Genomic DNA, 26,964 nt, shown 5'->3' with positions numbered 1-26,964 from the left:
AGAGAGGTAAGGATGAGAGGTGATTTGATTTGGGAGAAGAGAAGCAGTATGTAGAGGAGAAGAAACCAAAAGGGAGAAAATGATTGATGAAAAGAGTAAGGAGAGATCCTGTGATGTGATCTTGCTTATGACATACATAGGAATACACCTTATCTTGAGAGAGATACTTTCACAGAAGATGTTTATGTGTGAAGTGAATGTTGAGACAGTTTCTGATTATATAGGAAAGAAAATAATTACTACATGGCCATTGCCATTAATACCTTGACAGAGTAATACAGAATTCAACAGTGAAATTTCTTCTGAACAGCAACCCTCTGGTACCCTTAACTTTTTTCAGTTCTGATTTAAGTATTTCCACTGTGGGATATTTTCTTCATGAAAATAATTAAAATTGACACAAGCCATGCGATGAATGCTGTTATATATGTGTAAAGATGAGTGACTGTACTGGAAATAAATGGAAATATTTATTCTCTTTGAGGGCGATACTGTTAAAGCAGAGCAAGCCCTGCACTTAAAGCAACCTCTGGGATGAGGCACATCTTGCTGCTCGGGGCCGAAGGGCGCTGCCGTTAGCAACTCCACACACCAGCGGGTCCGGGGAGCAGTGCAGCCGCCTTTGTCTTCCCAGCGCTGCTCACGGGGCCCTGCGGGGATCTGAAAATCTGCAGCTCGCCTACGAGCAATATTTACTTGACACAGACTGGAGTCAGAAACAGTCACTACTTTGAGAAGCTCAGAGCGGGGACCTTAAAATGTGGTGTTTTCAGTTCTGTGACARAGACAAAAGAGCTTTTCATGTACTTTGGAGGATCATTAGCTTATGAAAAAGGGAGTCTGATGTTGGCTGTGAATCAGAGAGAGCTTTTGGAATAAGTGCTTATCTCTAATACACATGGTGTCACATCATGTTCAACCTAGTCAAGCTCAGGCTTGTATGCGGGAGAATGGAGAGATATGTACTATTGGGCTATTATATTTAGTAGCATCCATTTTAGAACTGAATTTCATGTTCCTTTACAGGGCAAACATCTTTTAATGGTACACAGTTTTTCCCTAAAATGGTATTTCTACCTGAAACTCTGATCTGATATATATAACTGTGTCATAGTAGTGTTAACTGTAAGCTTCAGTGGGAAATTAATGTCCTTCGATTCAAAAGGGTTTTTAAATATTATAAACCTGTGCTTTAAATAATCCAAGTGTATGATTTAAACAGACCACTTCAAGCATCATCCCTCGGATATTCTTGGTCTTTTTTGCTCTTAAATGATTATTCATTACTTCAGTGCATTATAATAACCCCTGGATAACTCAGGGCTCCATTAATCTGAGCATTGTGCATAGAAAAAAGGAGGAGAAGAGAAAAAAAGAAAACCCAACCCACATTCCTGAGATCATTCCATATAGATGTGAGGAATTGGCAATAAGTAAATCTAAATAAAAGGTTTAAATGAATGKTTATTTATAATAGGTCATACCTTCCATTCATTTTCCATCTTTATCCCAGCAAACTTCAACTGAAGTCAGTGAGAACTTGACCTGATAAAAACGCTCTTTGTGTGTAGCTTATCATTGTGTTATCTGAACATGTCACGAACACTGAAGAACTGAACCTTGTATTACTCACATGCAGAAGGTATTACTCCTCCTGTTTTCAAGGAAAACTAGAAACAGGCTATTGAAATGATTTCTCCAAGAAAATTAAGTATCTTGTTGCAGACAGAGAAATGCAATATTTGACTCGCGGTTATTTGTATTAAAAATCCAAAGATTTTTCCTCTATTACAAAATTATAAGCTTGACTAATTTTAAAGGATATATTTATAAAGAGAAAAGGGACAGTAGTCTCAGCCTCCATAGCTTAAACGTGGCATCCCAGATGGAGAGGTTTTACTGATGTGTATTTTCCCTTACCAATTCCTCTCCCATCGCATTATGTCCCAARTATATTATGTTGTGTTCATAGAATGGGTCCCTACTCTTTCATCTTAACAGCACACAGAAGCTACATGAGAAAATTGGTAAAGAGATATAACTCACCCTTTGACGTTCTCTGGATATTTGCTATGTTTAATTCTGGAAGAGACAACCCAAAAGGGGCCAACACTAAAAACAGAACTAGTGGCTGGGGATTTTAATTGGCTGTCTTCCATTAGGAAAGAATGGGATGTTTGCAGGGTTTTGCCAGTTTATGAGGCAAAGTGCAAAATATGGAGGGTTAGTGTTTAAATCCCAAGCCAAATAGCTTGCGCTAGACTATGCTCACCCTGGGTTTGCAGGGATTTTGTTCTGGAATATAGATGTCTTGAAATGACAGAAAAGATGAGAAAAATTCAGAGAGGCTCAGAAAGACACAGTAATTTTCCTTAGCAATTCTGCTCAGAGTTAAGAATCTAGATGAAACAAGAGAACATTAACACTTCCTACAGAATATTAACACTTCCATTTCTGTCCACCTTCTGGGAGCTCCTCGAGATCAGGAATATTTTATTGAACACGTCCTGCAGTGCTGTAGTTGGAGAAGAGTGGAGCAGAGTTGGTAATAGGACACACTGACAGGACACTTTTCGACAGCCTGACGTGGCTGCAGTTCTAGTGTGATATTTTTATTTAATGAAAGAAATAGAACATACGCCAGCACTAATACTCATTAGATACCCAGCATACTCCAGAAATGTAAAGAACACTGATATAATTACTTAAGGAAATGCTTGAAGTTACTTTCTTTGTGACTGTGCAAAAAATGCTTTCCAATATATCTTTTAGTATTTCTTCCAATACAAATACTTGCCACCACAGAGTAGGGGAAATCATGAAAAATACAGCATTGCTTATGTAAGGATGCAAAAATGTATAGAAGACCCAACTGTTGAAGAAAAATCTAACCAGAAAACTGTAATTCCAATAATGTAATACAAAAACCAGAGAAGCTAAGGCATGGGGAAATGACTGTCAGATAGCAGAGGAGGAGAAGAGCATCACAAGATAGGGTGATAGCTCCTTTCCAAATCTGCTGAGAAGAGACTGACTGATGGAAGCCAACCGGCATGCACTCAGCATGTTCTCCTGCAGGAGTCTTCCAGATGCTGGAGAGGAATCTTGCTGATGCAGTCTTTCATGAATTGTCTGGAAAAAGAAGATAATATGGCAACAGTTACAAACTAAGGGTTAAGACATATTTAAAAATATAAATAAAGCTTTTCATGTGTTTCTCCATGGTTGCAGAACTGAATTATTCAGTATCAATTATAAACCAAATATTAATGCTGAGTGAATAATTCACAATTAATATTTTATTCAATGAAATTAGCTCCTTTTGCTGCTTGTAGAATATCCTCATTTTACTTTTTAAATTTGATTTGGGTATGATATCCTTGATAGTATTTTGCTAAAGTTTATTAGCATCTTCTCCCCCACACACACCCGAATTGCTCAAAAATAGGTCTCAGTTCATACTCATGGTTTAATGTTTAAGGTCTTTGTGACTGGGCAGATTTGTCTCATGGCATTGTTTATGTTGCCTGATTAGATTAGTGTATGAGCTCTTCTTGCATGAATACACAGCTAGGGATCTGCCATTCGTTTTCTTCAAATATTTGTGCACGTGGGTGTGAAATTCACTTTTTGCTGATACTCATGCAAGTAAAATGTGATTGTATGTGTGTTTCTGAAAAACAAACATACACAGAGGTCTATGATGGCTGAGGTAAAGTCTTCAAACTATTCGCATGAATAACCTCAGAAACATTTTTTTAGATTTTCTCAGATTTTCACTTTTTTAGAGTTTCTCAGATCAAAACTCTTCTTGATCATTTATCAGGAGTGCAATTACAATTTTACTGTAGCTATTCTTCAAGAACATTTATTTCTGTTTTCTTGCATCTGTAAAAATTGTCTAAACTGTTCCTTTACCATATAACAGCTTTACTGGTATTGTAGTTACTAGACTGTACAGATGAGTCCCTCCCTTTTGAGATTATTCCTGGAATGGTAGCATACTCACTGACGTTGAGAAAAAGAGGGGAGAAAAACATGCAAATTCATTTGCTATGGACAGTTAGTTTACATGTGAAAGATAGTATTCTCAGAAAAAGGTGCAACACATCACTCAGTCAGAATACATGTCAAATAAGTTTTGCAATCATCACGGAAAGATTTCCCTTTAAAAGAAAGTATATAGTGGGTTGTTTCCCTCTTATTTTGTTAGTTAGAACATCTGCAGAGAAACACTATAAATTCTACATGTTTCTTATGTAAACCCTTCTGGATTATGGGTCCTTTTTCATCTCATGTGATGAGCAACAGAGGAAATCTCCAGAGACGATGCAGCTCTGATCATCTCTCATGAAAGTGATGCAGGTTGTCTGCTCCGATTCCTGAAAGCTAAAGACAAAGACACACACATTTTAATTTATATATTTATTTTTAATTCTTACCTTCCTCTTGTCAAAAATTCATTGCAATTACTTGTACTCACAGCCAAATCCCACCCTGAAGCGTACAAACCGTCGAAACCAGCAGGATTGGATTTGGCTTTCATAGCCAAATAATCCCACAATCCAGTTTCTGTAAGTATGGAGAAAGGCAGATATACTTTGCAATTTTTTTCTTATTTAAAAATTAAACAACATCATATGGTTACTCTTTGTCTTCTCCCTCTCAAAAGTTCCTCTGTCACCTGATGGCACCCTGGGAGGGAAGTATTTGTCTAATGAAGTAGAAATTGAATTTTTTCAAGCCACATCTTTTTTTAATTATTTGAATCCATGTCAGAGTTAAACAAATATATATATATTTTTAAGATTTGAATGTTCTAAATTATTCTGAATCTGTTTTTTTCTTTTCTGGAAATATGGGTTTCTGTTAAGTGTTCATCATATTTCCAGCAGAAACAGTACTTGAACAGAATTTACATGGACATCAAAAATATGCAAAATTTGTATCTTTTCAGTGGAAAACCTGCCCTTTTTTAGCAAATGCAAAGATGTGATGGTGAGCTGCATTGTGCAAGCTGGGACAAATTTCACCATTTTCCAGCAAAATTCTTCAAAATGAAAATGATGTGTCTGGCACAATTCCTTTGGCAATCTGGTGTTCACAGTGACTCAGTTCCTCCCTGTAGCACAAGTTGAAGTATCTCTCAAGCAGGAGCAAAGGAGTGCTTGGAACCACCAACTTATCTGTTCTTCTGAACCCTTTGGTCTCATYTTACTGCACTCTTCTATATTGTTAAAGGCTTAAATTATTTATCAAGATCATCTTCAAATAAAAGGCAACAGCTACTGACTAGCTCTGTTGCATGCTGAAGTGGGGAGCTGTTAAACAAGCCAGTAGGAGAAAGTATATTTTCTATATCACTAATTAAGTGTCCTATTTTTCCTTGTGTTTGAATTCTGATTTGTGGCATTTCATAAAACTCTTTGATAGTCTTTGAGATTTCACATTCAACTGGGTTTAAGTAAAAGGGTAATAGACTTGTTTCAGAGCTTTTCATTCCCCCAGACTTTATATTCATTTTAAACAATTATAGGGGGAAAAAACTCCAGAGTACTAGAACAAAATACCACTGCTCCACAGATCCCATTTTTGGTCTGCAAGGAAAGCTGGTTAATGAGATTTTCAAATTGTCAAAGCTGTTGGGCTTCCAACTTAGACTTTAAAACAAATTAAAAGTTTATTTCTGGCTGATATGTAATATCAGGTAGGCTATTAGGTTTTTAAGTTTTTAATGTGAACATTAAGCAAATGGGATGCCATTATACATTTTTAAGTGACTATCTTGTTCTCTGTGATATAAATGGACGCTATAGAACTTGGATCCTGATTCAGGGGAACAGCGTTGTGCATGACCAGAAGTCTGTATTTCAGAAATGGTCTACTTTCCCAAATTAACTTTTTAGAAAGTTAGGACCAGACTCATTCTTTCTCTTCTATTGGGATAAATTTAACTTCATTGGAATTATAATGGTATAAGGGAGATAAGAAGTGATTTCACTGAATGCTTCACTGAGCTAGGTATTCCTGGTTTTCTTACGCAAAGCTCAGTGCAAATTATGGGCTTTAATGTGTGTGTCATTAGGTGACACCACACAAAACTGTGGAACACATTGTTGCACTAAATACATTTCTTTGAAAAAGCTGTCAGACTTTTTGCTGTTTGGTTTGGTTAGGTTAAATGTGCTGAAACAGATAAATAAACCTGTAGAGAATCAGAACCAGAAGTTAGTTAAAGGCTATTACAAGTCTCAACAAGGTGCAGAGGGTGAATAGGAGGTCAGAAAAATGCAAAAAGAACCAACAAAATAAATTAATAATATCTAGAAGGCAATTGTTGTTGGTAAACATTGTAGAAAAGGTGCTTTAAGAAGAAATATATTTATTGTGTTTCATTAACTCTAAGTTTGTTTTCCATGCCAGTGAAACAACCATTTTCTAATAACATGGGATCTGAAAGTAAAAATGAATTCTCTTCTCCTGCACTATCTCCAAATATGAAGTTTCAAACTAGTTTCATACCTACATTCTTCAGTGATGTTGCACAGACTGCAGCGCGATATGAGGCAAAATTATATTGACGATGCTGCATGAGAAGGTAGAAACCAAAGTGATCTCAGATGCCATGTTGCAGTCACATAGATGGCAATTACAATGTTGATTTTATGTTGAAAACTCAGCAACCTGTGGAGAACCGGGGCAGTTTTCATCAATGAGCCTGATCAGATTTTGTGTTTAAGATTTGATAGGAAATTAGTGAGTGTGGACATGGAGCCCATATTCCATTGATGAAGTCACTTGTCAGAATAATACTATACTTCGTGGGAATTACAAAGGGGTTTCAAATATATCAGCATAAACAGTAGATAAATATATCCATTAATAAATGAGGTGGAATAGGGAAATCAATGATGAATCGTAAAATGGCTGAGTAGAAGAACTGCATTTATAAATATGTGCTAACTTAGAAAAACAGGGAAAGGAGGTATAGCTAATTTGAAAGTCATGAACTGCTGGCTACCTTTCAGATTAAACTATTATTAAAGAACAGGTGGAAGAATGCTTAGAAAAATATGCAAGTTTGTGCAAATAAATCGTAAGGTTTGAGCTATCTTTACCCTAGCTTTAGAATGAACATTGCAGGTGTGAGAAAAGAGAAACAGTAGAATAGGCTTGATGAGAGTAGGGGTGAAGTGAATTTACTATTTACTAAACACAAGGAAGAAGAAAATAGAGGCTTGATTTGTGAACATAGTCGAGATTTCATATTAGTATATAAAAAATTGAAAGTATTTAGGATCAGGAACACAAAATGAAGTAAGAGATATCACTGATGCTTTAGATGGATGACTGTTATAGTGAAAAGAGCTAGCGTCTTTGCAATCATGAGAGAGAAACTGCTGACATTGGTCATTAAGAACTACTCTCAACTATTTGTTTGATTTGTATAAATGAGAAATGGAGCACTGAAGAATCGTTGTCTGTGCTGCAATTCTTTGCATATCTTACCTAGAGATGTACATCCCAGGATAAAAGCATGCAGCTAACTGATGAATATTCCTACTGGGTATGAGCTTAAACAGTATTGTCAGCCAAGGTTTTGACAATGCTGAAGGATGGGTTTGACGGAATAACAGTCCCTCCCCATTAAGCAAGCCAGATTCATATGAATTTGCACTGTCCTTCATTAAGGTGCCAAAACCAGTAATAAGTGTAGCTGTTGGAAAACATAAAATGTTTTCTGTGAATTGGGGCTTCTGCACCTCTTTACTCCCCACCCCCAAAGCACCATTTTATCCATGGTTCATATTAGGAACTTTACAATTTGGTCTAGAAAACTGCAGTTTCTCAGAAACAGGGATAATAAAAAAGTTCGTGGTGGGAAAGGGAGGGTTGATTCTTCAGAGCATTATACTGTTTTAAAAGGTTCATTTGATTGCTATTCAGTCTTCCTGGAAGAGCAGGAATATCATTATTCACACCAAAGACAAATTCATTTGAAAGGTCTGAATGACACAAGATGGAGCTGCTAATGACAGAGTCTAACTTCAATTAAGCAAACAATAAAGACATTAATAACAACTCTATAGAACCTGACAAATACCACTGGTGCCTGGAAGACACTTGCCAAATTGAACGGACTAACAGTGTGCCACAGACTGATTGCATTTAGGGTTTATTTACAAATTGATTATACTAGTTTTTTTGCCCCAATTCCTCAGTCTCAGATTGGGCTGCTGCAGTCCAGGCCATATAGCAACCTAACAGAAAAAAAAATATTGTTATCCCACAGTGACAATACATTTAGTGACTGTTCAGATGAAATCTGAACAGAATTGATTTACCTATTTATAAACTTCCACCAACATGAAGAAAGTGAGTGGTATCATCTAGAATTGATGGCAATATAACTATGCTTTATGTTAATAATTTTACTATAGTTGTAAGCAACCTTCCAATTTCACATTTGGAACAGACAATGTAAAGACGGACAAGAGGATATAATCTAGGAATTTGGCTTTTTGCATCTTCAGCATATAACCTAGTATATTAGTGAAAAGTGCATTGGTTCACTACTTAGGAGAAATGATGCATTTGGCATTGACTCAGCCAATACAGACACTCGGTTAAAACTGTGAAAGAAAATGCATTTGATGTCTTGCTTAGATATATCAGACGTAGCCCAGACAATTCCCTGAGACTATAAAGACCTTAGAGCTTTATATACAATTGCCTTTACTCTGCTTGTTGCATCGTTTGAATGGGAACGTGCTTACAGTAAACAGATGATTATTAAGAACAGACTGTGAGCCACAGTAGGACAAAAATCAATCAAATGCTTTGATGATGATGATGATGATGATAATGATACTGGTAGAACATGGCATGGCTTCAGGTTTTGATATTAATGCACATATACTTTCATTCAAAATACGAGACTTGACACTTAGTGGTGTCTTGATTTATAACAGGTATAGCTCCATACCATAGATTTAGACTTATTTAAATGTTATTTTCATCTTCCCTTGCCTGGGTACAAATTATACATTGTCATTAAGGAAATATAATTACTCTTTTATTCGTTTGAAGTTAGTGATTCTCTGTGCTGTTGTGAAACTTAGCTTCTCTCTTATTTAAAGCCAGTCTGTTGGCATGTTCAGCTATATGCCAGAAAAATCCATGGATGTCACAGAAACTAAGGTGGATCTTCACTTCTGCTACTGTCTGAAAAGAGTCTATTGCCTGCATAAGGGCATTGTTTGTCAGAGCATTAACTACATTTTGCACACCTCAGTATATGTAAGCTCCCAAACCAAGTAGTAAACAAACTAATTATTTTCTCCTTCACAATTTTTTCCATTTTAGCAAGGATAATTTGAATGATGCTTTTTTTAGTGGTGATGGTTGGTCAACAACCTTCTACCCTCTTTTGAGGGTAGTGATGATGAAGATGAAAAAACAGCCCTGAGTATTTTCTTTTTATTTTTGGAATCTGAGTCTTATAGTGAATACTCATGTACAAAATTGGCTCCTGATTTTGCACTGTTTGCTTGATTATATCACTAAATATGTGACCACATTTGATCTCATAGCTCATAGATAGTATGAGATCATCAGTTTTCATAGGAACACTTGCTGGTGAAGGAAGATTGAAACTCAGGCTTTTATTATTAGCTGTAATCATATCTTATTAATATACCATCCTCACACCCCACTGTCACAGAAATAAAAATACCATGTAGCTTACTTCCTCTTTATCCTTCGAGATATTGTTGAAAATCCATTTCAACAAAGAACGCTAATTTGGTATCTTCTCCCAAATTCCTTTGATTAATGTTTATCTCCAGTCTTCTAGATGATTATGTGATCCTATTAATTTGGCCTGCATTTTCAAATGTGCATGCAAATACTTAGCATGACATATTTATAAGCAAAAAGGTGTTCTTTCCATTTACCTCACTGCAGGCTGTTTTTACTGAGCTAAACACATCTCTCGTTTGAACAGAGGTAGTAATCAAAGAGATCTAAGTAGTAAGGCATAGGGATGTGTGAAAGTCTGGCTTTGGTGATTAAAGCGATAGCTCTGGAATGATTGTGAGGGTTGCCACGCGGGTAACAGTAACTGCAGTTTTATTCTTATGTGTATCCTTTTGATTTGTACTTTGAATTTGTACTACTTGTTGCCTTGCATTTCACAGTGAATATCTCTGTAAAAGGATGCTATAAGAYCATTAATGGCAAAAAGACAAGAATGCTTTCTAATGTCCATAAGATCAAGTAACATAAATTCCTTTTTTTCATACAACTGCAAAAAAACCCTCCTTCTACTTCTTTAAAAAAAACCCTGAAAATCTATCTGCAAGGCATTCTTCTTCAGTGACTCCAACTATGTTTGCATGTATAATTAATACAAGCTRTCCATATGACACAGCAGTCATAGCATATGCGTTCCCATGACTTTTCCATTCAGCATCAGCTGGACTGGAACCTTCAGAAAGAAACTGATAGCTCCAACGGAGTCTTTCGTATCCCGAAGTTTCCCTGGGGTGGGTATCAAGATTTGTAATGTATTAATAAGGCCTCCAGTGACCTTTCACAGGTTCCATCAGCTCCATTCAGAAGAGACAAGATGTCATTATGGAAATGGAGCTAAAATTGTCCTCCTGGTAAAAGTTTTTGGAACCAAACTCAACACTATGAGTGGAATAGTATTTTCATGAACTTCTTTGCTCTGCAGAGGATGATGCAGAAGGCTTGTAAATAGGTGCTCAGYCTCACAGGTGTTGTCTGTAGAGCGCTCACAGGTGTAACATGATGTGTGTTCCGCTTTGTGAAAAAGTATGTTGCACCTAGCTCATTTAGGTATGATAAAGTGGTACTAGGTGAGAGGATCAATATTCACAGAATATTTGCATTTTACTTTGTGATCACTCTTTTAAAAAATAATTTTATGTCTTTGATTAGTCAGAACTTTGCAAATGGTGAGGGCCCTGGCATTGTTTTCTTTAGCTGGTCTGGGTAAAGTCTTTCATGTATGTGAGTGAGGTCTGTAAGCGGTAAGTTTTCCCTTGCTGACAGACAAAGTAAGTTTTTCCTTGCTGACAGTACCCTCTTTTGGTTACTTCTTTCTTGAGAGATAGGTGTGAATGAACATGGTCTGATTGTTAAAATGTTTCCAGTGACTAGTCCTGTGTAAGAACAGAGAGCAATAGTTTAAGGGTTACACTTTGGGATAGAAAATAGAAGTGAATAACTGTTTTTCAGAACAGAAYTTAAAGACTTGTAAGTAAGGCTGTTACTGAAAAACTATATTAAATCTGCTGTTTCTTTTAAGGAAGTTAGCTTTTGTTGGCTAAGTGATCGGTAAGCAAAAGTTGAAGAAACAGTCCGTAGACTGCAGAGTGACAGCATTTGTGTCAAAGGGAATCCCCTATCTTTTGGATAATAACCATTGTATATATTTTGTGTTTATTTTTCTCAAGAACAACACTTTTGCTTTTGATGACTGTACTGCTGAGTCAGACTTCTTGTTGCACAGCCGCTTGAACCTTCTCACATCCACAGTGTACAAGAAAGTCTTAGACACCTGATTGTTCTTGCAAATCAGACCTAAGCACCACTAAAAGGCCTTTGCTTCAAAAAAAACTTTTTTTAAGCTATAGGTTTTGTCCAGCACTTTTATTTACCAGGCAGCACTGACAACCAGCCCTTTCTTCATGTGAAAAGCAAAATCAAAACAAAAATCAAAACCTTTGGTTTCTGCAAACCTACTGTGATTTCTGGTAACTTAAACTGCAAGTAGTTTCTACTCTCAAATCCAGGAATCAGAGACCAGCAGCTATGGTGAGGCTCAGCACACCTGAGTGCAGCTTCTACTTGAAGCATCTCAGCTCCTGCAGTCAGCGTTCCTGCTTGATCTGTCTATAGGTTTAGCCACTCACCATTCAAGGGAGTTCCTGTAAGAAGGATGTGATATCATATCCATTAAAACGTGGGCAGAAGCCTAGGGTGTTTAGTTGGATTTTTTTTTCTTGCCAAGTGGGAAAAGGACTATCCTTGGAATTCTAGGTCTTTATTAAAAAAAAAAAAAAAAAAAAAAAAAAAAAAAAAAAGAGGTTACCATCAAAAGATGGTTAATTTGTCATTCAGAATTTATGAAGGACTTTTCCTCCTTCTCACCAGCTAAAAAGAACAAATCAAATACTAGCTTTCCAGTCCTGAAAATTAGTACACTCTAGAGAGCCAATTAAACATTATTCTCATATCTCAGCCCCATATTAATGTTCTTCTTTTAAAGTATGCTCCAAGTCTTCCTCACGAGCCAGGTAGATGGCATTATCAGACTAATTTAAGGAGAGCTATCATTATAATATAGCTTTTGCAATTACGTGGTAGACCAGGTGGCAAGACAGCATGGCTTTTCATAGCCAAGGTGCAAAACAAATTCAGTGTTCAATCAACCTGAGAGAAAAAGGACAATTCTCATTTGCATAAACATGTAGCCACGGAAACTAGATGCATAGAGGTATAAGGAAAAGAGACCTATTTTACATGATGTGCATAGAATATTTGACAGTTTAGATTGGAGGCGTCATTGATGTGGGTAGGAATGGTGCAGTTGGTTGCCATGGATATGATTTTCCCTACTGGCAGTGCAAAGATTGGCAGGGATGGATGCTAAAAAAAAAGACACACACACACACACACAGACACGCACACGCACACACATGCATGCACACAAAAACGCCCAAACCACTGCAACACTCTGGCAGCCTCATTCTCTTCTTTTGTTGAAAAGCTCTGTATTCTTTTTTTGCTAATGACAGCTCATCTAGTATGCAGTGTAATCTAGAAACATTGATATTTCTATAATAAATCATTTATGTACAATATGTATTTATACCCTACACACAAACCCACAGACATATGAAGTATATTTTATATGCATATGTTTTATAGAAATAGATGGAAAGATATAGATATTTAATATTTAGGGGTAAGTGGTAAAGCTGTCTATATGTTTGTGTGTTTATGCAAAGATTCCTTTTCCTGCTTTAATGTATAATCTGAGAAAACCGTCGCCTTTTTAGAAATATACACATATTCAAATTTGAGCTGTAAAATATATGTAACACTGTATGAATATGAATTTATGTAAAAAGAAAGGAAAGTGATTTTTCATTGATGGTCAGCAGTAGCTTTCTGATCAACTGATCACTGGTTCACATATTAACTACTCAGAATTCTACTTACCACTAAAAAAATCCCAAGAAAAACACAAATTCTGCTGTCATTTTATAGCTCCTAGTATATGACTCAACCTTTGCTTTGATCCTAGTCCAGCAACTTTTAAGCATATACTTCACTTTACCATGTGAGAAGCCCTGCTGATGTCAGCAGGACAATGTGGAGGTTTCAGCTTCAGTGCTTTGCTGATTTGTCACTTGAGTGTTGAGCATCTCAGGTACTGAAGCAAGAACCAAGCCCATACTCTCCTAGAGTCTTGCTCAGAAATTAAATTTTAAAAAATTTAATTTAAAATTAAATTTTAGCTTTCCCTCAAATGAATGAGGCCAGATTCTACTCTCCATTAAAGTAGAGCAAACCTCAGCCAAACATATGCTAAATGAATGCTCATCCATTCATGATCTTCCAGGTATCACTATAACTGCCAGAATAGTGCTGTTTCTGAAGCAAATGACGTTTAGAAGTGACATGCGATTTTTGATCTTTGWTGGTTGTTTGGGCTTTTTAGTATAAAATCATGTTAAAATGTAGGAGGCCTGTTTATTAAAAAAATGACATAATCAAAGTTCACTCTTCTAAATACACCTTTTCTGTAAGGAACTGATGTTCAAGCTTCAGTCCCCCACATATAATCCCCCCATAGCAGAGTTGGAAGGAGAATTATCAGTTCTTTTTTGTGGTCAAGTGGATAGATTTATGGACAAGGAGATGACAATGTCTCTGTCTAATTTCTGTTTAATTCTATTTCTTTCCAGTTAGATTGTATAAAGTGCAAAGTGTCTTGGAATCTGTGGATGAAAAACCGTCTAAAAGTGGTAATGTGTATCTGAAAGGTTATGTGAATTACCTTTTTCCTTAGTTTGCTCAAAGGGGCTGTTGATTTTAGGAAGACTAGATGATGCCCAGTGTGAGAACCAATGGACTGGATAGCAGTATGATGTAGCATAAAAGTAAAATCCTAGTCTCACCTAGAATGAGGAGGGCAGTTGGTGCATGTTTGATGCAATGACATGGCTGCAGCTGGAAAATGTGTACCTGCACTAGCTAGCATAACAGCAAGAAAGGAGCAGCACTGTTTCTGCATTGTATCTGCTCGTTTTATAGGGACCTCAATGTTCATACTCACACTGACTAGCCTGCTTCGAAATCTGAGATGCTTGTCCTCACAGCTACTGCTAGCTGTGCTACCTGCATTAAAGCTCTAGGGACAGTAACTATTGCATTGTACAAATCCAGCAAGTATATGAGATAGGAAGACTGAAGAAGAAAAAGCAGAAAGGAGGAGGAAATCAGGACCTTACTCCCAAGCAATATTGGTGAAGCCCTCTACTTAGTTTGGACCAGAAGAGGCTGTCCAGCACTGCACTAATATACTTGAACCTCAGTCTGAAGGAACTATGCCAAGCTTTTTCACTCCTAAGCTTGTTCAGCCATTCAACTTCCTACAAAGAATGTGATCCATATACTAGTGGTGATGGACCAGCAATAGGTTTAGTTAAWTGCTTTCAAAACATAATAATTTTAATGTTTGCATAAAGAACCAATGCTTACATGATTCTACTCAAGGAAAATATGTGTATTTCTGTTTAGCTGTCTGCTTTTCAGTTCTTCCCCCTCTTTTTTCCCTCCATATAACTTTTGAACTTCTTGGCCAATTTCAGCTAAACTTGATGGCTGGGCTGAAGCATCAAAGATACTAAGTTCCGAGAAGGTTCTTGAAAGCAAACTGTTGGACAGAGGAAAAGACCATATTAAAATCGTAAGAGAATGTATGGGAAAGAGCCTTTGGAAACTACATATAATTATTTCCACTGCTTATGAAACTGTGTGTTTTGATATCTAATTATAAAAGCAAAAACCAAATGAGAGTATGAATTGTAAATACACTGCTGGGTGGATCTTCTTTCACAAGCCACGCAGTTAAGCTGGAGGAGAGATCACAGTGGCTATTTATGGCTTCATGGCAGAAACTCGACAACAGGCAGCCTCTGAAGGGAAGTTATTTCTCCCCTTTCCCACTCCTCTCTACCCGCTGTTCTTCCTCCATCAGCTCATGGAGCACAGGATGCTCTTAGCATTTACTGAAGCAGAGAAGCCGGTTATACCTCTGAAACAAATTCCCTCTTTGGTCTTCAGTCATTAAATCTTCCTTTTATAGGAACATAGGAGATGAATGTTACTGCTGTATAGCACAAGCATCTGCAGCATTTCAAGCTGTGAGTATAATTCTTTAGTGATCAGTGGGGAAACTTTGCAAACATCTGTTTGCCATGGGCAAGCATCTGCTTGCCTGCACTGCACTCTGGAACCTGCACGCAGTCCTGTGCGGTGTGGCCTCAATATTCATTCTCAATCCAGCCACCAGTATGAGCCCTATTTAGTTCTTCCTTAGATACTGATTTAACACAACATTCCCCTCCTAGTCCCAGCCGTATTGGTGTTTTACCCAAATATAACTAAGTACATTTACTGCTTTCAACATGCTCATTTCACTAGCAGGATAATTCTGTTTGCTGCAAATCAACAGTTATTTCAAGATGTTGTTTATTCTGGTTGATTTAAATGTCCTGATTTCTTTCATGCTCTCTCCATCTTTCAGTCTTCTTCTCTCTTATGGGTAAAATATATGCCCAGCTTATCTTGTAAATAAAACTTCAGGAAAAAAAGATGTTTGAGATTTCACTTTCTGACTAGCATTGCCAGTCCCACATGAAAAGAAAGAGCTTTATAAAGATATTTCTATCTTTACTCCTTTTTTTTGAACAATTCAAATTAAAGCTCAAAATGAAGGGAAAATGATAAACATGGTAAGATGGATGTAGTCTGACATTTAATTATATATTAATAATTGCTCACAACAGCATTTCTTTTCATATAGGAGTTCAAGAGACCCATGAAGCCAAATCCAAGTACTTCTAGTCTCACATCCACTGAGAATACTTCATCTCTCTCATCTGAAAAAGATGTAGAGAGAAGTTCTCACTTGTTTGAAACTGGCCTTATTTTTATTCTGTACTGTAGTTTCCTCGCACCTAAATTAAAAATAAATATATCCATTTTCCTACTTCAGTGGTGAAAATTGATGTATTCATGAGATTTTCCATGGTCTACCTGATATCTCCTTCCTAAAGAGAGATAAAAGATAGCTGAATATTCTGCTAATTGAATGATCTAACCAGCTGTATGTTCGTAGATGCTTTAGAATTTTTATGATAGTCTTTGAACCACGTTGCCACTAATAACTTGGCCATAAAATGAACATGGAGCCCTAACAAGAATGCAGCATATCAGTAACTGTTATGCTGCAATTCCGTTCTTTCCAATGAGACTATGCTAAGGCAAAAGTCATGAATAGTACTTCTTACTTTCCCACCAAACACTGCTTAGTTTGTGTTTCTAACTTTCAGGCCACAATTGGCAAAGAAAGGAAAGCCAGCTTATATGATCATTTCAGGAAACAAATGTCTGGATCTAAAAATGTACATTTCATTCCAAGTTTAACTGCAAATTTGTATTTTGGGGCTATCAAAATGTCACAGATAGCAGTATACTCCTGTTTCTGCACTGTCATCTATGATGAGTCAAACTGTGTTAATAGGAACTTAGTATGGATACAGTCTACTCAACCCAGTGATGCTCATCACCATTCAAACTAAATCTGAACTATATGTGACATCTACTAAGCCACTATTCATCAATTTTTTAACATGGTCACATAACTGTGCTTTGGCAACTTCTAATGTATCTATACCTATCATTAATTTCTCCTACAGATAGAACAGTACAGTGTGTTATAATTTACAGCATAGTAGGATGACTTTTTAACCATTAGATAAACTAGTAAATTAGACTTGGCAAGAAGCTGCACCTCAACTTCTTCAAGTCAAATTATTTTTTCTCTTACTTTCTTTGATATGCTCTTTCTCTGAATATATCTCCTGTGAACTTGATGTCATACAATACTGTAAAGTATGGTAGAGAAACTGCAGCATAATAAATAAAAATATCAAACATGACTTACTTCTTTTGAAGTATTCTTTAAATAATCTGATATAAAATGTGAGTGATAATATCACTGAAAACAAAAACAAGTTTTTCTGGCATATGCAAGAAAAGTATCTTTCTTTTGACAATGAACTTGTACTTTCCAATTCTACACAGCAACTGAAAACAGCTAATGAACTATGGAATTAGATCTATATACATATGTGTGTGTGTGTGTACATATATATGTGTGTATATATATATGTAAGTAGGTAGGTAGATAGGTATGTGTATGTATATATATGCGTGTATTTATATACATTGGAAAAGTAAAATAATGTGTTACATTTTACTATAAAAACTGACATTAGTATGTACCAGCAATAGAAGAGAACTCCAGAGCAGAGAGTTAACAGTGAATTTTTAGTCAGCTTAATCCATGAAACTGGGAACAAAAGTCTTCCTTTTGTCTCTGAAATGCCCAAGGGTTGCTCCCTTACACTCCTCAAAAGCCATTGTACAAAATCTTTCATCTTCATACTGCTAAACTCCATTCTAGCAGTAGCTACTTGCTTTACTCTTTTTTTTTCTCATGTAATATTTTAAGAAATCCTATCAACATTTATGAAATGACTTTTCAAAATGATGGACTTGCATCATCTTTGTGTTAACTCTTGTACATATTCTGTGAGATAGAACAAATGGATTAGAACTGTGATTGTGKCTTAAGAGAAATCAGATTACTTGATAGATCAAGATCATAGGGAGTCGCAACCTCTTCTTCAAAGCCTTGGCACAGAGGAAATTAAACAATCCAGATAGCAATCTTACTAAAACTTCTACTAGTGCAGGCTCAGATGGTAAGAACGAATTGAAATGAAAATTTTGCTTTGTATGCACTCAGTCAGTTTGTCTTACAGTGGCCTATTTTCTTGAAGAATGATGTTTCGAGCTGTGATGTTTTGGTCCTGAAAAAACAAGGTTTTTCTGAAACTTATTTCTGGTCATCTCATTCTTTTCTCATCTGTTCCCCAGTAAAATTAAAACTTCTTCAAACTTTCCTTCTAAGAATGTATGTTCATCCAGCCAAGGCACAGAAAGAAAAGCGTACGACTTACAAGACCAATCACATTTTGTTAACCCCAAATCAACTTTGCATATTGATTGCTTATGGCAAGAAATTAGGCTTATGGTTTTGGGAGAAGAAGGTTGCAGGTAGCAGTAACAGGGAAGAGGGACACATAAAATGACAGGAAATAAATAATAAAAAAAAATCAGGTCAAGAAATTCAAGGGACAGATAACTTCTCCGGGAATATACCATGTATACTGGATGCCATGTTATTTTTCAATTGTATTTAATAATATGCAATCATAACTGAAACCCCCCCTTTAGATAAAAGAGATCTGGCAGATCATACTGTGTGTAGTGCATATGCTACCTTCAGCTTGAAGTACTGGTCAGATATTACCTCCCTGATACATCTGTATAAGTGTATTTCAGGAGTCAGGAGTTAAGGTGACTATGAAACAGATAGTGGAACTGGTTTTTCATGCCCAGAAGACAAAAAGAAAAAAGGGACTCATAGTAATTAGCTGGAAGAGGGTCAGTACGATGTGTCGCCTAAACTGTTAGCCAGCTTTGACAACTGATCTGTGGACAGTTAGGTGTTATTTAAAAGAAATCGCAAGAGGCAAACTCCAGCCTTCTGCAAGAGCTTAGCCACTGCTCATGACCGCAGAGAAGTGTTTTGTCTGTCTGTTTTTTACCTTCTAGCCTTGTGCACCGTGAGACACCACAAAGTTATGTATCATTTGTATTTTCTTGACGTGATGGCTTTTGCTGGTCACAAACACCTCCAACAACTCCATTTTATATGCCCTGGATGTAAGATAAGTGCAGGCTGTGAGTACTCCGTGATTAGAAATTGCAAGACAACTCCACTGATGCTTTAAATTAAAAGGTAGAAGAGATTTAACCTGAAAGTTACTGATAGAGATTAGCATGAAGAAATTTCTTCCAAAAAGTATTTGATTTCAATACCTTTGGAATAGTCTAATTTCTGATCTTTTCTTTCTGGAAGAAACTGTCACCGGAGGCAGAAAATCAGAATCCCTTGAGCCGTGTAGCCGCCTTTCGTCACCAAGGGACGGTTCCCTGGTCCTGTTCCATGTTTTTCTAATGAATAGCCTGTATAATTAAATGCCACGATACTTGCAATGGGTGGACAACAGAGTCTGAACGAGCAAAGACGTCCGTGGCTCTCCCTTAGCCACGAGATGAGAGGGAAACCTTCGCCTGGTCATTTGTTCTGACATTGACAGCAAGCAGAGAATTGGCCGTGGCAGTCACCTTCCTGTGTGAATACTTTGATTGTTTCTGGTGAAGCGCTAAAAGAAAGCTTTGGATCCCTTGGTTCATGTGAATAAGGCTTTGTTACTTGGAAGCTTAACAACAGGCATGAGCAATATGCCCCTGTGGCCGGCCATAACGTGGCACAACAGCTATTCTTTAGGGAGTGACCATGGAGGGCTTTTTTTTCTTAATGAGGCAGTGCTGCCAGACAGTTGCATATCTTATGGAAGATGTCATGCAGACACTTTTTAATGAAGTCTTAGACATATTTTGCATACTTTTACCCAGCAGCCTAGCCGCACTTCAAAGTTTCAATGTTTTGATTGATCTCACTGATCCTGTTTGGAAAATCTTCAGTAGCTGGCTGGGGGTAGATCCCACAAAAAGTCAATAAACTTCTGGATGAAATAAGTCTCTAATGTATGTGAACAAACTCTTTTTTTGTGGTGTTAATTCTGTTTCCATTCTATTTGTACACTTTCATGACCATGATTTTCTCCTTGTCAAACTGCTCGTTAACTATAGCCCACAGCAGTTAATTTCTTCAACTCTCCCTCCCACGACTTCACTTTATTTGTTTAGCTGACAGGCTTTTGATGCAAGCAGGGCTGTGTCCTGGACATTATAAGCATTCTTGTTGTATTAGGAAGACTGATAGGTTACTAGTATTTGTATTCCATCCACAAATCTTGCCAAAGTTTCTGTCTCTTGGGAGTGGTCAAATTTGCCTTGTGATGGTTAAATGTCTTTATTTATGTTAAAATAGAGGATGATGACAGTAACCAAACTAAAGCTGCAGAAATTCCAAGGTGATATAAAAAATGGCTTTCCTCATCAAGAATATATACGTGTCAAGCTGCTGATGAAGGAGAGTGCCCTTAGAACATCAAGAGAAGACAACTTGATTACTGTTTTAAGTAGGTTATTGACTCCATCCTTTCCTTCGCTCTTCAGGCATCTTTGATACACATCACAACACCTTCCCCAGTCCTACTGTGTTAATTTTGTGTGTAACCTACCACTGACAAGAATTAGAATCCTTTGGAGTTATTACACAGAACAAGTCTTAATCCACTTAATTTCCCACGTTATCTCCTGCTACAGCTGTGTGAAACCTTGCAATTCCAGTCCTCACAGCATTCTGCAAACTTTCCTGTGGTTCATTTCATGCAAAAATTGCAAGCCATAAATTCATAAATAGTCCGTGTTTGCAGGATTGCAAAATCCCACGTTTACAAAAGACTGTAGCCGCAGTTCTCTGCAAACTCCAAGCAACTGCTGATGAGTTTGTCCAAATGCAGAAAATCACTGTTCCTGGATAGGAAGGAAGAATCAGTTTTTATGAATCTCAGTTTTGAGTTTTTGTCAGAAAATAATCTGGAACAGAATAGGAACCACAACAGACTAGAGAACAGTAAGTAAGAGAAAAATATGTCTATTGAATGTACCTACTCATAGGGGCCCAACTTTACCAGTAGAGTATTAGGATACAGAGAGCATAAGAATTTTTTTTTCCACTCATTTTCCACTCAGTAGAACAGGCACTCACCAGAATAACAAAATGTGTGATGTTAGGGCACCCAAAACCTGCCTGTGTGACCCTAGGCACTTGAGTCTTTTCTCTGATTGGAACGAGTTTCACATCAGAGACTGAAAGAAAAAGACATTCAACAAAGCTTTCAAGTTTCCTCAGGACTTGAACAACTTGATATCATTTTTTTTAGATCAATATATCCCACAAAATATTCCAGGTCTGAGAAAACCACAGGATGCATTACCAGCAAAAAAAGCAGTCAAAACATAAGTACCAGCTTAAGCAGGTACTTATATGCATAAAGTATTGTAGCTACTGAATCAGAAAGAGCACTAACAGAATTTGAATCCACATTTTAGAGGAATACAGGCCTTGCTCTGTCTAACAGGGTAATGCATGATGACTTTTTAGAACCTATATTTCACTAAAAGTCTTTCATGGTGAGTAAGTACTGGCAAATTGTGGAGATGTAAATACTGTGTGTGTGAGGAAGAGCTGGAGGAGGAGCTGACAGTAGTGACCCACACTCTAATGCCCCTACCAGTATACATTTTAAACAGTAAGCCTATTTAAGGAGTAAACCTGTACATCAACTTAGACTAAAGCAAGAAGCCTGTATATTAAATTATTACAGACTTACTCCCAAAAGCATCAGGAGTTTAATAAATGACAGAGGTATTCATAAGCTGAGGCTCCCTGGGTGTTGCCAAGGAAAACATATAGAAATTATGACAGTGACCTATAAATAAAATATAATCCTGCCTGAAGATGTGTGAAGACTTACTTGGAACTATATTTAACAAAGCATAGAAACAAGCTCAGTTTTTGGATCTAGAGCAGCTGGGACAAAGTTTTTGGAAAATCTCCACTTAGTGAAATTCAGAGCTTTCTTGGGGAAAAATAGTGAAGGATTCAGTTATGGGATTTGTATTTATGGTAGAGAATACACCCTCGGTACCTGACATCTCACACAAAGCTGGCAAATATGACACAGGACCAAGTGGAAACCTATGCCCTTCTCAAATGTCAGGCAGGCAGAATTCCTCAGGGCTTCTTAGATGGCATTAGAAACCTACATTTTGGCAATCAAATCAAGCCCTAAGTGTAAAACTGCTGCAGGCTGAAAAGAGTGTGGAAAATATGAAGCTTTCTCTTCATTTTTCTGCTGGCCTATCATGGTGAAATTTTTCCCTAGAGAAATTAAGGTCAGATTGCAAATTAAATCTTGAGAGATTTAGGATAGTAGAAAAATTTCATGAAAAAACAAGCTGTTCTAAGACAATATCTGTTTGGACCAGTGAATTTCTTTTTTAACTTGGGCTTTTAAACTTGATCTTTTGTGTCCTCACTTGGCTTCAACAACCTTTTTTTGAATTTTACTCACATAACCCTCCCATTAGGTGTTTGTGGTTGTGATTGGGCTGTGTTCAGATGTCAGTGGGTTCATTTTCAGTGCTGTGCTCTTGCTAGGCAGTACTTCTCTCACACATCCACATGTAAAACAAAGAAAATTTTAGTTAGGGAAAGAGCCATAGCATCAGTCTAGGGAGAATATACAATCAGCCAACCGGGTGTGCGCACTTCTCCAGTACCCAGGTAGCAGAATTTCATGTCAGCTTCTCCATCCTTTGGTGTAAATATCTGATGTGCACTTGTCCTTTGACAGCTCACTTTCCCCCTATTCTTTGTCTCCCCCTTCTCATGATTTGTCTCTGGTCACTGATGTCCCTGAGGCCAGGAGTGCACTCAGGCAAGTCCATCACCAGCCCCGCAGGGAAACTGTTTCCATTAGATATGCCTCACTGCCGCCCCTCGCACCGTCCTCACCTGCTATGCTCCCACTTGAGCCATGATGTTGCACTTTGCTCCTGTCCCTCACTATCTTTTCCCACCGTGCCAGAACTCGGTATTCCAGCTCTGCAGGGACTACATGTCTGTCGGTATTGAAAGGGGCATCTGGTTTCCAAGTCCTGCATCCAGGCTTAGAAAAGTTGCCATCTATTTTTAAAAAGGTAATTAAAATGCTACGGTGATGGCTCCAGGCATGTGGCTACACTGTCTTTCCCTATTGTCCAACCTAGGCCTCGAGACTCTGCCTTCGAGGTGGACGGAGAGAGATTAATTCTGTCGTTCGGCTCTGCAGGAGGCTCAGCCCAATGCAAAACCCTGGGTATTATCTGTATCTCCAGGGATTTGATTTCTCACTAGACATGAGGACAGTGTCTTCATTGGGCTTACTCTTATGTGAACATTACCTGATGATACTTAACAAAAAATTACTGAGAGTCCCATCTCAAATCCCCTTCTGTGCAACTGAATACGACTCGGGCTATTCACTTCCTGTCTTTTCCCTTTTCTTTGTATCTTCTATTTAGCTATGATTATCTGAATTTCTTTCCTTTACATAACTTCTCACCCTTTATCTTAATGTCTTTCAAAAATTTATGTTGCAGTTGTTTTCACTGCTGTTAGCAGTTGCGGTAACAGCGCTCTCTTCCTATTAAAAATGATGCAAACACTTGAGGCTTGCTTTATTTCTGTAAAATTCTCCGCCTGTGATGGTGACCATTTCAGTTCCTTCCCCGGCACTGGTGGGGGAGGCGCTAATAAAAACGGGATTCTGTTAGCGTTAGAGCAGTGTTTTAAACAGCACTGCGCTGATAGCTGTTCAGAAGAGGTTGTAAATGACAGCAGTTGGGGCAACTTAGTCCTTTCTCCCACCATCTCAGCGTAAGTGTCTGCTAAGCAGAAATGACAGAATCTATCCTAAAGCATTGGGAAAGAAATTGTTTAAAAGGTAGCTTAGACAGATCCATTTCTCTGGTGAATTAGTACTTTTAAGTTAACTGAATAATTAGAAAGAAGAATACTTTGCTAAAAATTTTAAAAATCTGAACGAAGTTCTTCTTTCATCCATTCATTTCCACCTCTGTTAGCATATAAATGCGTATAGCTATTGATAGCTTGTCCTGACCAGACCTCTAACATACTTCCATCTGCAAAGAAAGGAGCCAAATTTTCTTGATCTCATAATAGCAAATAAAAAGTACATTTTTCTTGCCATATGGGGATTGATTTTCACTTTTGGTATAATACTCAGCAGAAGGTGATATTGTCTCATCCTAAGGTAGCTCTGGGAGCCAGGGTGACGTACTCTTTAAGCCAAAATATTTCCCTAATTCCCTCTTGCTTTGTGGAGAAAATGATTTCCAGTTAGTTCATTTCTGGTTAGTTTATTACAGCAACTAGCTGTAATATCTCCATGGCAACTAAGCCACACAGTACAGAAAGGTGGAATCGGGTCCTGAGCCTCTTCTCTTTGTCCAGTGCTAAAGGAAAGATGTCATTCCTGCCTTGTCTCCTTTCACTGGTGCTCCTGAGCACGCTGTCCAGAAGCCCACACAGTGGTTCATGGAAAAGAAGTCGACTCACCCTCTATTCCCTTGTGTACCAGACGGATAGTTTGTACGCGTTCCTGTCTGTGTCCTGTAATGCTGCATGGAATGTCAGTCCTAATGGAATTAAAGGATTTTGTATATTCGCTCAGTGCTTCTGGATACCTAGCAGCTCAGCTGAGGCTGTAGCCCTTGAATATCTGAAAATCTAGATGCTAGATTTAGTATGCTTCACATGACTGGATCAGCATGTGCAAAGTCAACCCTTCCATGAATCTCAGATCTATGATGTACATGCAAAAAATCTGTCCCAAACTTACGGGATGTGCTGCAAATGTTCAGACTAGCTGTGCAGAGCACATAGAGTGAGTCTGACATTTCTGAGAAGCACTAGCCTCAATGCATTTACTGTAAACAATACATACATGCATATTTTTGCCTGAAAATGATAACCCTTCCACTAGGCAGAAGAAATAACTTATTCAAAGGGCTACTGATATCCTAGAGCTTTGATTCAAGAGAGAACATTATTTCCTAGTGCCGGCTGCATTAGACTGTTGTTAATTCTGACACGGTAATAGAACTACCATGCAGTAGCAGAAGTATTCRTTATTCCAGCACCCGTGCCTAGTGTCATAGATGGGATACAAAGCAAAACTTGGGTTTCTGTGCTCAGTGAAATAGACTGGCAGCAGTTACAGTCTGCTTCCTCCATGCCTTGATACCCAGGTAGTAAGTTGAGGCTGAGGTTTAGATCCTGGGTACAGAATTAGACTGTACCCAAATAATGATATTCTTCTTTAAAAACTGATTTTCTAGGCATGAGTCTACAGTAGAAGCATGGAATGTCTCTGAACTTCAATAAAGTGACTGCCAGTGTCACACTGGAAAACAATTTAAGCAAAGAGGTCATCAAAATACTCAAATGAAATGTGAAAACAGCCATTTGGAATGCACCAAGCTGGGAGGAAGTTTATTAGCCTTGGCTTGGAGCTGGTCTTACTTAATATTATCATGAGTGGTCTTTGCAGAAGAAGTAGGAAGATGCTAATGACAGATATTGGCAGCACAAAGTCAGGAGGTGGATCAGAATATCACACAGGCAGAGCTACTGCGTCATGAGATAAAATGGGAGGAATTTTTAAAGTGTAAATAAAACATCCCTTCATTAGGGAATAATCAAATGAATTTCTGTTATGTGTGGGGGGGGAGGGGACCAGTCAGCTGAAAAAAAAAAACAGATTATGACCTGTCTGCCTTAGTTGGCAGGAGGATGGCTATGATCTGCCAATGTGAAGCAAAGAATGAAGATGCAGATATGAACCTAAGGTGCATGAAGAAAGATATTACTACAGGGATGGGTAAAAACAGCTATAAAAGGYACTACTAAGACCTCATCTAGAGTTGTTGGAATCAGGCACATCCATGAAGGAGACACTGAAACTGGACAAGTGCAGAGAAGTATTATTAGAATATTAAAAGCCATCGAGTTCAAGCATATTGGCGCAAACATAGATCAAGACCTGGCGGCTGACTTGCCTCAGGGCAGCTTGGGCTGCAGGTGGAGCAGGTGAGGGTTTGCCTATATCTGCCTATTAGACATTTTCTAAAGGAAATATTAAAAAAGACAGAAAATTATTAGTCTTTTATAAATATGTAAATACTAGAATAGTAAAAAATAGGAAATAAAACAGGAGAACAAATGAATATAAGCAGAAATTATCAGAGCTAAGAGCCTGTGTAATAGTTCAGTTCAGAGACATAATAGTATGTGGGCAAAGTAATCTTAATATGGATACGATCTGTTCTTGGTGGGGGGGAAGAGGGAAGAAGGACTTTTGCAGTTGGAGACTCTTTTAGGCCCATGTTCCTAAGTCATATATAGCAAAAAGTATAAATATGTCCATACTGAAGTCTGTCTGTGTTGTCTGAGATTCTCGAGGAAGAATGCTATATGTTGCGTGAGAAGTACATTGACATAAAGAGACCATGGGAAGGTGACTTGCTCTGCCTTTGCATTTCCTCCTTGTCTCTATTTGTGGCTGAAAAATTATTTCTTTCCAAGTTCGTTTTGTTTCTTCCGGAGAAAGCTGTCTAGACTATCAGCAAACTCAGGGGAGCAGAAGCTAAATGATATAATTATTACTGAGAATGTGGGAGAGGAAGGTAGACAAGGAGGCCGTGTGGATTTTCTGTGGTGGAATTCAGGGAAATCTATCTCATGAAGCAAAGTTTGTAAGTGTTGAAAATCTTGTGTATTTACGGGCATAGAGAGAAAATCCAGTCCCTGTCGCTCTGATTTCTTTTCTCTTTTGATCTTGCAATATATTTTGCACTTTTTGACTCTTGCGCTGCCAAGAAGATAATTGTGCATTTGGAGCAGGTAACACTGCTCATCTTTTTGAATATTTGCCCTGTGAACCAAAGAGGGAAGCACTTAGAGTACAG

The sequence above is a fragment of the Rhea americana genome, unplaced genomic scaffold (genome assembly GCF_003343005.1).
Source record: "Rhea americana isolate MKP2758 unplaced genomic scaffold, rheAme1 scaffold_114, whole genome shotgun sequence".
NCBI lineage: Eukaryota > Metazoa > Chordata > Aves > Rheiformes > Rheidae > Rhea > Rhea americana.
The sequence above is the reverse complement of the archived record's forward strand: the minus strand, read 5'-3'. Positions refer to the sequence as shown.